The 14,908-nt window shown below is 40.5% G+C and overlaps 1 protein-coding gene across 18 annotated transcripts in view; it reads left to right on the forward strand.

Moving 5' to 3' along the window:
- The window catches only part of PDE1C (phosphodiesterase 1C), a 701,054-nt gene that overhangs the window by 280,045 nt on the left and 406,101 nt on the right, over window positions 1–14,908 (forward strand). For 3 of the 18 annotated variants that reach the window (XM_059074642.2, XM_067042386.1, XM_067042388.1), the window contains exon 1: window positions 14,208–14,699. The exons of the other annotated variants lie outside the window; for them this stretch is intronic. The gene's annotated coding sequence lies outside the window, so the exon portion shown is untranslated. Of the gene's footprint in view, window positions 1–14,207; window positions 14,700–14,908 lie in introns of those variants that run through there. 18 annotated transcript variants of the gene reach the window in all.

The raw sequence follows: 14,908 nt of genomic DNA on the forward strand, positions 1-14,908 counted from the left end.
CTCAGCATGGCCATCATAAAAAAATCTACAAACAATAAATGCTGGAGAGGGTGTGGAGAAAAGGGAACCCTCTTGCACTGTTGGTGGGAATGTAAATTGATACAGCCACTATGGAGAACAGTATGGAGATTCCTTAAAAAACTAAAAATAGAACTACCATATGACCCAGCAATCCCACTACTGGGCATATACCCTGAGAAAACCATAATTCAGAAAGAGTCATGTACCACAATGTTCATTGCAGCACTATTTACAATAGCCAGGACATGGAAGCAACCTAAGTGTCCATCGACAGATGAATGGATAAAGAAGATGTGACACATATATACAATGGAATATCACTCAGCCACAAAAAGAAATGAAACTGAGTTATTTGTAGTGAGGTGGATGGACCTAGAGTCTGTCCTACAGAGTGAAGTAAGTCAGAAAGAGAAAAAAAGAAAAAAAATGGTTCTGAAGAACCTAGGGGCAGGACAGGAATAAAGAAGCAGAGGTAGAGAATGGACTTGAGGACACGGGGAGGGGCAAGGGTAAGCTGGGACGAAGTGAGAGAGTGGTATAGACTTATATACATTACTAAATGTAAGATAGATAGCTAGTGGGAAGCAGCCGCAGAGCACAGGGAACTCAGCTCAGTGCTTTGTGACCATCTAGAGGGGCGGGATAGGGAGGGTGGAAGGGAGAACCAAGAGGGAGGGGATATGGGGATACATGTATATGTAAAGCTGATTCACTTTGTTATAAAGCAGAAACTAACACGCCATTGTAAAGCAATTATACTCCAATAAAGATGTTAAAAAAAAAAAGTCTCAGCAAACCACATGGAGACCATGTGGACAGAGGAGAGGGGAGGGAGGGGGGGAAGGGAGAGAGAGGGAGTGGGGGGGGAGGGGAGGGGGGAGAGAGAGGGAGATGTCCTTGCCAAGGCCCCAGACATGTGAATGAAACCATATTTGTTATTGTAGCCCCAACAGACATGTGACTGAAACTGCATGAGAGACCGCAAACAAGATCAGCCGAGGAACTGCCTGGTCAAACCACAGAATCATGAGAGATAAAAGATGGTTTTGCTGTTGTTCTAAATTTTAGCCACTAAATCTTAGAGGGTTGTTTGTTACATAACAATAGTTGGCTCAAATGCCCAACTTATTTATAAATAGGTCCCACCACCATTGTTTTCTATACTGGAGAAAACAGTTTCTGTTTATTTTCTTTTCAGCACTTTTCACAATTGATATTGATGTATTTATTGTTTTATAATCTGTGTAGCAACTGTTACCCTAATTAGACTGATGTTCCATGGAGCAGGCACTGGATTTTTTATTGACCACTGCATACCTACTATCACAGAGTGCCTGGCACATAGTAAGCACTAAGAAAAGGTTTGTTGAATGAATGAATGAATGAATTTAAAAGTTTCCAGCATTTATTTGTGAGATTGTCTCCACCCACCGCCGCCCCCACCAAATACAGAGACAAGCATCTGCAAATCTTTTCTGGTGGCAGTTCAAAAACAATTTTTAAAATTTCTTTTTATCTTTCTTTATAAATCATACTTGTTAAATTACAGTTCTACTTTGCATCTGCTACACACCTGCTCAACAGATGTTAATGATTCTCTATCGACAAGAGCATAAAAAGACTAATGCTTTCCTATGGTAGTTCAGGCCCACCTCAGTCTGCAGATCCAGCCTTTCTCCACTGTCCCTTTCCTGGCCCCCTTACACCCATCACTCCTGGTTATGACCTGAGCCACCGCACACATTTCCACTTTCCTGGAGTCTCTCTTCCTCTAGTTTCTTCCCTTCAGGAAACCTTTGCCAGTGGCCTGTGGTTTTAGTGGGCATTTCTTCTTATCTGTGAACAAACCCTTGAATCAAATCCTCAGGTGGAAGCAAGAGCTGTTCTTGAGACCCGGGAAGGAAGTTCAGAGATAAAGGAGCCTTGGGCCGGGGGTATGGGGACATGGCTTCTGGTCCTGGCTTTGCCAACATCAAGCGCTGGGCCTTGTGCAGTTATCTAACCTGTTGGGGCTGCCCTTTTCTCTCAGTAGAATTCGGAGCTTAGGTAAAGGGATCGCTAAGTTCCCTTTCAGCACTGAGGTTTTCCACATTCAAATTTGCTTTATAGTGACAGAAGAACAACCCGCGGATTTATGTGCATTTGGGTCAGAATTTGGCTGACTGTAGCATCAGCAGTTTTACATGAACAAAATTTTCAATTTCATTAGTACAACCAAGTTAATTTTGCTGGGGTGGCAATTTTTCTGAGAGGCAGAGTGGCCCCTGGGGCCAGGAGTCAGGAAAGCCTTGTGCTGTCATGTTTCCTGGCCACTAGCTGGAGTGTAGGCCATCGGAGGGCACCGAGAGACCTCTCGGATCTCATCCACTTCCTTTCTAAACTGGGGATAAAAATAATATGTGTTTCATTCACTCTAGGGTTGTTCAGAGGGGCTAATGTGTGTAATATGGCAATGCTTTGAGAGGCCATTATCAAAAAATTATTGAAACACAATTTTTTTTAAAGATTTGATGAAAGTACATAATAATGCAATTGACAGGGAAATTTAGTTATTTCTGAGATATACATTTTAAAGTAATAACTAGAATTATGACTTATAATATTATACCAGAACATATAAGATTTTTAGAAATTTCATGTAATGTCTGAAACATTTATATTAACATATTTCCATACAAATAACACAAAGAAAGTTTAGTATTAGTTGTTTTTGTTTGTTTGTTTGTTTATACAGCAGGTTCTTATTGGTCATCAATTTTATACACATCAGTGTATACATGTCAATCCCAATCGCCCAATTCAGCACACCACCATCCCCACCTCACTGCAGATTTCTCCCCTTGGTGTCCATATGTTTGTTCTCTATATCTTTGTCTCAACTTCTGCCCTGCAAACCGGTCCATCTGTACCATTTTCTAGTTTCCACATACATGCGTTAATATACGATATTTCTTTTTCTCTTTCTGACTTCACTCCGTATGACAGTCTCTAGATCCATCCATGTCTCAACAAATGACTCAATTTCGTTCCTTTTTATGGCTGAGTAATATTCCATTGTATATATGTACCACAACTTCTTTATCCACTCGTCTGTCGATGGGCATTTAGGTTGCTTCCATGACCTGGCTATTGTAAATAGTGTTGGAGTGAACATTGGGGTGCATGTCTTTTTGAATTATGGTTTTCTCAGGGTATGTGCCCAGTAGTGGGATTGCTGGATCATACGGTAATTCTATTTTTAGTTTTTTAAGGAAGCTCCATATTGTTCTCCATAGTGGCTGTGTCAATTTACATTCCCACCAACAGTGCAAGAGGGTTCCCTTTTCTCCACACCCTCTCCAGCATTTGTTGTTTGTAGATTTTCTGATCATGCCCATTCTAACTGGTGTGAGGTGATACCTCATTGTAGTTTTGATTTGCATTTCTCTAATAAGTGATGTTGAGCAGCTTTTCATGTGCTTCTTGGCCATCTGTATGTCTTCTTTAGAGAAATGTCTATTTAGGTCTTCTGCCCAATTTTGGATTGGGTTGTTTGTTTCTTTAATATTGAGCTGCATGAGTTGTTTATATATTTTGGAGATAAATCCTTTGTCCATTTATTCGTTTGCAAATATTTTCTCCCATTCTGAAGATTGCCTTTTCGTCTTGTTTATGGTTTCCTTTGCTGTGCAAAAGTTTTGAAGTTTCATTAGGTCCCATTTGTTTATTTTTGTTTTTATTTCCATTACTCTAGGAGGTGTATCAAAAAATATTTTGCTGTGATTTATATCAAAGAGTGTTCTTCCTACATTTTCCTCTAAGAGTTTTATAGTGTCTGGTCTTACATTAAGGTCTCAAATCCACTTTGAGTTTATTTTTGTGTATGGTGTTAGGGAGTGTTCTAATTTCATTCTTTTACATGTACCTGTCCAGTTTTCCCAGCACCACTTATTGAAAAGACTGTCTTTTCTCCATTGTATATGTTTGCTTCCTTTGTCAGAGATTAGTGGACCATAGGTGCGTGGGTTTATCTCTGGGCTTTCTATCTTGTTCCATTGATCTATGTTTCTGTTTTTGTGCCAGTACCATATTGTCTTGATTACTGTAGCTTTGTAGTATAGTCTGAAGTCAGGGAGCCTGATTCCTCCAGCTCCATTTTTGTCCCTCAAGACTGCTTTGGCTATTCGGGGTCTTTTGTGTTTCCATACAAATTTTAAGATGATTTGTTCTAGTTCTGTAAAAAATGCCATTGGTAATTTGATAGGGATTGCATTGAATCTGTAGATTGCTTTGGGTAGTATAGTCATTTTCACAGTTTTGATTCTTCCAATCCAAGAACATGGTATATCTCTCCATCTGTTGGTATCATCTTTAATTTCTTTCATCAGTGTCTTATAGTTTTCTGCATACAGGTCTTTTGTTTCCCTAGGTAGGTTTATTCCTAGGTATTTTATTCTTTTTGTTGCAGTGGTAAATGGAAGTGTTTCCATAATTTCTCTTTCAGATTTTTCATTATTAGTGTATAGGAATGCAAGAGATTTCTGTGCATTAATTTTGTATCCTGCAACTTTACCAAATTCATTGATTAGCTTTAGTAGTTTTCTGGTGGCATTTTTAGGATTCTCTATGTATAGTATCATGTCATCTGCAAACAGTGACATTTTTACTTCTTCTTTTCCAATTTGTATTCCTTTTATTTCTTTTTCTTCTCTAATTGCCATGGCTAGGACTTCTAAAACTGTGTTGAAAAATAGTGGTGAGAGTGGACATCCTTCTCTCGTTTCTGATCTTAGAGGAAATGCTTTCAGTTTTTCACCATTCAGAATGATGTTTGCCATGGGTTTGTCGTATATGGCCTTTATTATGTTGAGGTAGGTTCCCTCTATGCCCACTTTCTGGAGAGTTTTTATCATAAATCGGTGCTGAATTTTGTCAAAAGCTTTTTCTGCATCCATTGAGATTATCATATGGTTTTTCTTCTTCAGTTTGTTACTATGGTGTATCACATTGATTGATTTGCGTATATTGAAGAATCCTTGCATCCCTGGGATAAATCCCACTTGATCATGGTGTATGATCCTTTTAATGTGTTGTTGGATTCTGTTTGCTAGTATTTTGTTGAGGATTTTTCCATCTATATTCATCAGTGATATTGGTCTGTAATTTTATTTTTTTCTAGTATCTTTGTCTTGTTTTGGTATCAGGGTGATGGTGGCCTCATAGAATGAGTTTGGGAGTGTTCCTTCCTCTGCAATTTTTTAGAAGAGTTTAAGAAGGATGGGTGTTAGCTCTTCTCTAAATATTTGATAGAATTCAGCTGTGAAGCCATCTGGTCCTGGACTTTTGTTTGTTGGAAGATTTTTAATCAGTTTCATTTTCATTACGTGTGATTGGTCTGTTTATATTTTCTATTTCTTCCTGGTTCATTCTTGGAAAGTTATACCTTTCTAAGAATTTGTCCATTTCTTCCAGGTTGTCCATTTTATTGGCATAGAGTTGCTTGTAGTAGTCTCTTAGGATGCTTTGTATTTCTGCAGTGTCTGTTGTAACTTCTCCTTTTTCATTTCTAATTTTATTGATTTGAGTCCTGTCCCTCTTTTTTCTTGATGAGTCTGGCTAATGGTTTATCAATTTTGTTTATCACCCTCAGACCAATCACTTTGTTCAGAGATAGGAGGTGGATGGCTCAGACTGGGTAACCTAGGCCATGTTTGTTATAGTCAAATCTAGCCAGGGGCTAGACTCCAGGTTTTCCTACAGCTTTTTTGGGTCAATGAAAAGCTTGGTTAGCTCAGGTCAGGCTGCGGGTTTTGAATCAGGGTATGTGAGAGCTGGGAAAAGATCCAGAGGTCACTGAGCCCAACCCAGCCATGGCCAGAGAAGAGAAGAGAAGGGTCTTGTTCTGGGTCACAGGTGATTCAGTGCTACTCCTCGTCCTTTCCTTTTCCTGTATTTACCTCCATTGGAAGGGTTATGAACTTCTCCTGTCAGAGCAACTGAAGGATCCTTCCAGAGATAGGGGCAAAAACTGGATCACATGCAGTTTACATCAGACCACCCCTGAGCTGGGACTCCATCCTGTCTCTCTTCCTATCTCCTCTCCCTGCCTTGCTGGGCTACACTCTGGATAGTTGAGCCCCATTTCACATGGGGTGAGAATAGGTCCTCTGGGCTTTGTCAGTCCACTGTCTCTTTTTGCATCTTTTTTTTTTTTTTTCCTGGTGGAGGTAGTTCCTAGTATAGAGTCTGCCCCAAACTATGAAACCAAAAAGAGAAGACATTAAAGGGAAAAGCAGTGTGACTGTCATCAAAGAGGCCCCTTGCTGGAAAGAAACGCCCATGGGAGAGAAGAGCCTGTGTTGACCGTGTGTCCTGGGGGCTGGCTCACACCTGGTATAGGCAGGAAGGAGGGGCTGCCTTCCTGATGGTGCTACTTCCAATGTCCTAAATGCTTCCCTAGAATTTTCCCATCAAAAGACTCTAGATGACGCTATTGCCAAATTATGAAAAATGTATCAAGGACACTGGCTTGCTTCATGGAGGTCAAAGCAAGCGGTCATAATCTTGTAGCTAGAAGATGGGTGTTCATGGGAGATAATGCTTTGCTTTTTCTGATTTTGTCTGTTTTCTTTGTCTAGCTCTTCCTTGGTAAGCTGAGGAGCTTGTTTGCATTTGGTAGTTGGATTCCTCTTATGGAGCCCTGGTTATCATTTGCCCCATGGTTGTTTCATGGTCCTGAGGCAGGTTCCCTGAGCTGACCTCAGTATATTATGCATATTCAGGCAGCAGGTACCCTCCACATGTGACCATGCTTCCCTCTGCCTAGAGCCACCCATAGCTCCCTATCATCTGCAGAAGAGAGCCCAAACTCCTTCCATGACCACACAGGTCTGGCTGACACTGCCAGCATTTTTCTCCTGTTCTTCTTAGTCATGCACTTATAGTCAAGCCACAACATTGTTTGCGATCGCTGGCTGTTCTACCCCTTCTCACGCTTCTGTGTATCCTCCCATACAGTTCCCTCTTTCTAGAATCACCTGCCTCCACCCATCTTCCACCTTCAAGATCCAGTTCAGATGTTATCTCCACTACATAGCCACTGTAATTCCCCCACAGTTTTCGGGACCCCTCATCTGTGCTCCTGCAGCTCCACCCTCTCTGTTATATACTTTTAAATTTGTCTTTTTATGTGTCTGCAGAGAGGAGATAATAACAAAGGGAAAAGAACTTTGCACTCTGGTCTTGGTTTAAAACCTGGCTTTGCCACTTTAGCAGTACATCTTTGCAAAATTGATCTGACCTTTGGGAGACTCTTCTGTCTTTACCTGTAAATGGACATAATGAATTCTTCTGAAGTATTTTGTTGAGGGTGAAACTGAACCAACATGTGTTGTGCTTTTAGCATGGTGCTTGGCACATGGTAGTTCTCAGTAGCTAGTAAGGGTAGTGGTTGTTTTTATTGGGGTTGTTATTGAATCGTGACATTGTAGCAATGAAAGGGAACTGAGGGGTCATTCTCATGCCTGTGAAGCCTGATTCCTGCTCCCTTGTCTGATAGTCATGCAGCTTCTCCTTGAACTCTGCCATGTACAGGGAGTTCACTTTCCTTCTGATCTTCTGATACTTAATGCTGATTATGCAGAGGTTTGATAGTACTTGGGCTAAGTTACTCTTTGTCTATTTGGGGCACTATTTTATTTTATTTTTTTTTCTTGAACCAAAGGTTTTATTTATTTATTTTTTTGTTTTTATTTTTTATACAATTTTAAAGGTTATACTCCACTACACAGTTATTACAAAATATTGGCTATATTCCCTGTGTTGTACAATACATCTCTGTAGCCTATCTTACACCGAATAGTTTGCATTCCCCCTCTCCCGTCCCTCTATTGCCTCTCCCCACCTCTCCTCACTGGTAACCACTAGTTTGTTCTCTATATCTGTGAGTCTGCTTGTTTTTTTTTTTATTCACTAGTTTGTTGTATTTTTTTAGATTCCACATATAAGAGAGATCATACAGTATTTGTCTTTCTCTGTGTGACTTATTTCACTTAGCATAGTGCCCTCCAAGTCCATCCATATTGCTGCAAATGTTAAAATTTCATCCTTTTTTATGGCTGAGTAGTATTCCATTGTGTATATGGAATATACATATCTTCTTTAGACATTCGTCTGTTGATGGACACTTAGGTTGCTTCATACCTTGGTAATTGTAAATAATGCTGTTACGAACATTGGGTGCCCATATCTTCTCTTTCTTTTTTTTTTTTTTTTTGTCGTGCTGTGCAGTTTGTGAGGTCTGAGTTCCCTAACCAGGGATCAAACCCATACTTCCTGCAGTGGAAGTATGCAGCCCTAACCACTGGACCACCAGGGAAGTCCCCATGCACGTATCTTTTCGAATTAGTGTTTTAGTTTTTTTTCTGATATATAGCGAGGAGTAGAATTGCTGGGTCATATGGTAGTTCTATTTTTAGTTTTTCAAGAAATTTCCATAATGTTTTCCACAGTGGCTGCACCAATTTACATTCCCACAAACAGTGTACAAAGATTCCTTTTTCTCCACATCCTCGCCAACATTTGTTATTTGTGTTCTTTTTGATGATAGCCATTCTGACAGGTATGAGGTGATACCTCATTGTAGTTTTGATTTGAATTTCCCTGATGACTAGTGATGCTGAGCATCTTTTCATGTGCCTGTTGGCCATCTGCATTTCCTCTTTGAAAAAATGTCAATTCAGTTTTTCTGCCCATTTTTTAATCGGGTTGTTTTTTTGATGTTGAGTTGTATGAACTGTTTATATATGTTGGATATTAATCTCTTATTGGTCATATCATTTGCAAATATTTTCTCCCATTCAGTAGGTTGTCTTTTCATTTTGTCAATGGTTTCCTTTACTGTGCCAAAGCTTTTAAGTTTGATTAGGTCCTGTTTGTTTATTTTTGCTTTTTTTCCCTTTATTTTAGGAGACGGATCCAAAAAAATATTTCTATGATTTATGTCAAAGAGTGTTCTGCCTGTGCTTTCCTCTAGAGTTTTATAGTATCCAATCTTAAATTTAGGTCTTTAATCCATTTTGAGTTTATTTTTGTATACGGTGTTAGAGAATGTTCTAATTTCATTTTTTAACATATAGCTGTCCAGTTTTCCCAGGACCACTTATTGAAGAGACTGTCTTTTCTCCATTGTATATTCTTGCCTCCTTTGTTTAGATTAATTGACCATTAGTGCGTGGGTTTATTTCTGGGCTCTCTATCCTGTTCCGTTGATCTCTGTGTCTATTTTTGTGCCAGTACCATACTGTTTTGATTACTGTGGCTTTGTAGTATTGTGTGAAGTCAGGAAGCATGATTCCTCTAGCTCTCTTCTTCTTTCTCAAGATTGTTTTGGCTATTCAGGGACTTTTGTGTTTCCATACAAATTTTAAAATTATTTGTTCTATTTCTGTGAAAATGCCATTGGTATTTTGATAGGGATTGCATTGAATTTGTAGATTGCCTTGGGTAATGTGGTCATTTAAAAAATACTGATTCTTCTAAACCAAGAACACAGTATATCTTTCCATCTGCTTGTGTCATCTTTAATTTCTTTCTTTAGTGTCTTATAGTTTTTCAAGTACAGGTCTTTTTCCTCCTTAGGTAGGTTGATTTGGCAGACTACCTTAAATTGGCAGTTATATGTATGTATATATGTGACTGTGTATGTATCTATATATATGTTATATATAATATATTTATGTATATATGCATGTCTATGTATAATTAATGATGTTTTACCATATAAGATTTTCTAAAAAGTCTTACTCAAAAAGCTGGGATAGGAAGTCACCATGGAAATTGACCTCCAAAACAAGATTGGGAGTGGCTTTGTGTTTTCCTAGATCTTTTGTTTCTGGGTAGATTTGTATCTAATTTTTTTTTTTTTTTTTTGCGCCTGCCTCTGAGCAGGATGCCAGTAGAAATTGTGGCTTGTAATGTTGCTCCAACATACAAGCATACCCTGTCTTTGATAGATAAAGAGAAAATAAAATCTGAGTAACATAATAACATGGTGTATCTAAAAGTAGTAGTATTTTGTTGGCGGAGAGAAGGCAAACTCTTCCTAATGTAGTTTAGAAAGAACCCTGAATGAGAAGCAAGGAGTCCTGTGGTGTTTTGTGGTACTTTGGCCTCAGTGTCCTCATCTGTGAAGTGGGAGCATTGGTCACTCAGAGATGGGATATGGAGAAAGCAGAGGTGGACTCTGACCCTGAGAACTAAGTATTCCACTTCCTCATTCAACCAAAGCAGCTCTTTCTTTACTTTTAAAATCTGAGGTAGGCATTAGAATCCCTTATAAGATGTTAATTTGAAATAAAATATTCTGTTGCTTAACAAATTCAAAGATGTCTAAATTAGATTATCTTTAAGGTTCCTCCAGCTCCAAAAACTACTATGGCTCTAAAATAAAGAAAAGTTATATCCTTATTAACTTTCTCATACAAGTGTACTTTTTAAGTTTTCTAAAATGAAACAAAATCATGTTTCACAAACTTTTTTAAAGACTATTTTTGATTCTCCTTCTCTGATTAGCTTACTTAAAGTGAAAGGCTATTCTTTTCCTTTTTCTTTCAAAATTTGCTTTTCTCTGACTTCATCAAAATCCCACTAATATGAGGAATAGTCATAGGTATGGTGGAGAGCAGGAAGTTGAGTATCATCCTTTATCATTCCCTTCTATCCTTTCATTGTAGGCCAGTCCTTGGAGAAACCATGACATAGTTAAAGTATGTATTCAGCAATACACATCTGCCTTTTCAGCATTTCCTTTCCCCACTTCTCTCCAGATGACCTCATAGAATAATGAAGCTGGAACAGACATAAAAAAATTTTTGCATAAATTCTTTACTTTAAAGATGTGGAAAATGGGAACCTGTGAGGGGGACAGTTTTGTCTTGGATACAGTAATGTCATAACTCAAACTCTGGTCTTTTCCAGTTCAGTTCTCTTTCTGGTAGGTCAAGATAACCTCCCTGTGCTTCAGTTTTCTGCTATAAAATGGAGATGATAATAATAGCTTTTGCTTCATAACATTGTTGCTAGTGTTATATGAGTGTAGAGCCCTGAGAACAGTATGGACTGGACCGTAGAAAGTTTCGGATATAAGGTTGCCATTATTATCATTACTAGCTTCCTATTCTGACAGCACGCTGCACAAGGTGCACAATCTGATGGAAACTCCATTTGGGGATCATACTTCTGTCTTGTATCCCCAAAACAAGTCATTAAATAATCTCTTGGATTGGAAGAATCAACATTGTGAAAATGACTATACTACCCAATGCAATCTACAGATTCAGTGCAATCCGCATCAAACTACCAACGGCATTTTTCACAGAACTAGAATAAAAAATGTCACAATTTGTATGGAAACACAAAAGACCCCGAATAGCCAAAGCGATCTTGAGAAAAGAAAAGGAGCTGGAGGAATCAGGCTCCCTGACTTCAGACTATACTACAAAGCTACAGTAATCAAGACAGTATGGTACTGGCACAAAAACAGGAATATAGTTCAATGGAACAGGATAGAAAGCCCAGAGATAAACCCACGAACATATGGTCAGCTTATTTTTGATAAAGGAGGCAAGAATATTCAATGAAGAAAAGACAACTTCTTCAATAAGTAGTGCTGGGAAAACTGGACAGCTGCATGTAAAAGAATGAAATTAGAACACTCCCTAACACCATACACAAAAATAAACTCAAAATGGATTAAAGACCTAAATGTAAGGCCAGACACTATAAAACTCTTAGAGGAAAACATAGGCAGAACACTCTATGACATAAATCACAGAAAGATCTTTTTTGACCCACCTCCTAGAGAAATGGAAATAAAAACAAAAATAAACAAATGAGACCTAATGAAACTTAAAAGCTTTTGCATAGCAAAGGAAACCATAAACAAGAGGAAAAGACAACCTTCAGAATGGGAGAAAATATTTGCAAACAAATCAGTGGACAAAGGATTACTCTCCAAAATATACAAGCAGCTCATGTAGCTCAATATCAAGAAAACAAACAACCCAATCAAAAAATGGGCAGAAGACCTAAATAGACATTTCTCCAAAGAAGACATACAGGTGGCCAAGAGGCACATGAAAAGCTGCTCAACATCACTAATCATTAGAGAAATGCAAATCAAAACTACAATGACATATCACCTCTCATGGTTTAGAATGAGCATCATCAGAAGATCTACAAACAACAAATGCTGGAGAGGGTGTGGAGAAAAGGGAACCCTCTTGCACTGTTGGTGAGAATGTAAATTGATACAGCCACTGTGGAGAATGGTATGGAGGTTCCTTAAAAAACTACAAATAGAGCTACCATACCACCCAGCAATCCCACTACTGGGCATATACCCTGAGAAAACCATAATTCAAAACAAATCATGTACCACAATGTTCATTGCAGCTCTGTTTACAATAGCCAGGACATGGAAGCAACTTAAGTGTCCATTGACAGATGAATGGATAAAGAAGATGTGGCACATATATACAATGGAATATTACTCAGCCATAAAAAGAAAAAGCAATTGAGTTATTTGTAGTGGTGGATGGACCTAGAGTCTGTCCTACAGAGTGAAGTAAGTCAGAAAGAGAAAAACAAATATCATATGCTAACACATATATATGGAAGTTTTTAAAAAAAGGGTTCTGAAGAACCTAGGAGCAGGACAAGAATAAAGATGCAGACATAGAGAATGGACTTGAGGACACGGGGAGGAGGAAGGGTAAGCTGGGACGAAGTGAGAGAGTGGCTTGGACTTATAAATACTACCAGATGCAAAATACATAGCTAGTGGGAAGCAGCCACATAGCACAGGGAGATCAGCTTGGTGCTTTGTGACCACGTAGAGGGGTGGGATAGGGAGGGTGGGAGGGAGACACAAGAGGGAGGAGATATGGGGATATATGTATATGTATACCTGATTCACTTTGTTGAAAAGGAAAAACTAACACACCATTGTAAAGCAATTATACTCCAATAAAGATGTTAAAAAATAAAATAACATAAAATAATCTCTTAATGTCCAATTCCATCAACGCACAGTTTCGCATTGGGTGACATTAGGTTGGTAAATTGATTTCCTCGGGTAAACGAATTTTATCGTAAGATGTTGACTGCTTAATGCTGTCTTTGCTTGAGAGTAATGCTTTAACTCACTGGAACTGTATGTGCTTCCAGAAAATCCTTAAGGGCTGACTTTAATGAGGTGACTTCAGCTTGTGTGGTAGGTGAGTGTGTAAGTTCTTTTCAATCAAAAAGTCTGTCATCTCACCTTGAGGCAGGTACCTTCTCCACTGCAATGAATGGGGCTAGCCATGCCATCCTCATCACTCTCATCTCTGATTTCTGGAAAGTAAATGCCCACTTCCAAATGGATGAGCATTTAGGATTTAAACACTGTTTTTAAAATTTCTTTATCAAGGCCACTTGAATGGAACTTTACTTGAGCAATGGAGGAAAAACTAGTTCTCACCTTTAAGTTTATCTGAATTTTGAGAAGCAGGCAAATATCAGATGGATAGAATAAGAATGCTGGGAGTGTGACTGAATCATTAACTGCCAGTGAGGGACAATGCCATTATAGGGCAAGCTGCGTCCTGAATCTCAGGAGCCCTGAGTCCCAGGTTTGAAATGGCCCTTGGGAAGTGGGAAGTGGTGGTGGCTGCATCTGGAAGGGAGCTTGACTACCAGTTCCTGTGATGTCCGGGCCTCAGTCAGCTTGAGCCAGGATCTTTTCTTTCTTTTCTTTTTCTGTCTTTGGTCTTTCTTTTAATCCCACCTCTCTCCTCCCCTCTTAACTGCATTACCTGGACCCACTCCACCTGAGCATTACACTTTATTGACATTGTGAATGACCTATTGGGGGACGCAGATACTGAGTTGTAGCTTCGTGGAGCTGAAACTCCTCTCCAGTGTCAACATCTGCCCAGGGACCCTTTGAGGAGTCTGTCATGAATCAGTGGAAACTCCAACTTCCTTACTTTTGTTTATATTTTCCTTTTTTCACACCATTTTGCGGGGAGAGAGAGAGAGGGAGGGAGGGAGGGAGGGAGGGGGGAAGAGGAGAGAGAGAGAGAGAGAGAGAGAGAGAGAGAGAGAGAGAGAGAGAGAGAGAGAGGGAAAGGGAGTGAGGGAGAGGGAGAGGGAGAGAGAGGGAGGGGTGACTCCCATTAGCAAGAACATATCGGGACTTTCTAAGTATGATGTGTGGTTACTTTAGTACCTGTCAATTGCTTTAATATTTCAAAATGGAACCGGCTCTCTGGCGGGCGTGAGCGCTGTGAATGAAAGCTCCAAGCACAAACTCCGCGGAACCTCGCCGTGGCTGTTTGCCCCACCGGCCCCCTGGGAGGAGACGGACCTCGGTTCCCTGGGATATCCGCGCGTGGTGCCGTGCTATTCATTTTGTGCGGGCTTCGGGAGCCATCGGTGCGCCGGGGCTGGGGGCCCTGTGCCTCGGCGAGCCGCCCTGGCGCGCGCAGGTCTCCGGGTGCGGGGCTGGAGCCCGGCAAGCGTGTGCCCTGCCGCCGGAGGTGCCCGGCGCGCCCCTCCCTCCGCGCCCGCGGGTGCCAGACCAGACGCCGGTCCCGGCGCGCTCGCAGACGACTCTTCTCAGTTGTCAGTTTTCTCTCTTGTCAGCAGAGCTGCTGGTAAGTGACAGAAAACAGAGAGGGGGCGGGAAGGCAGTGTGGCTGGGGAGAGAGCGACCGGGAGGGGGAGCCGCGGGGCGCCCCAGGGCAGGGGGCGCGGGTGGAGCCGGGGTGCACGGCCTCTGGGTCGGACCGCCCAGCCCCGCGTCGGCTCCCCCTAGACTCCCCCCCACCTCGCTCTCCCCTTCTCACTTTCTCCCTCCTCGCCG

This window comes from Kogia breviceps, chromosome 9 (assembly GCF_026419965.1).
Source record: "Kogia breviceps isolate mKogBre1 chromosome 9, mKogBre1 haplotype 1, whole genome shotgun sequence".
NCBI lineage: Eukaryota > Metazoa > Chordata > Mammalia > Artiodactyla > Physeteridae > Kogia > Kogia breviceps.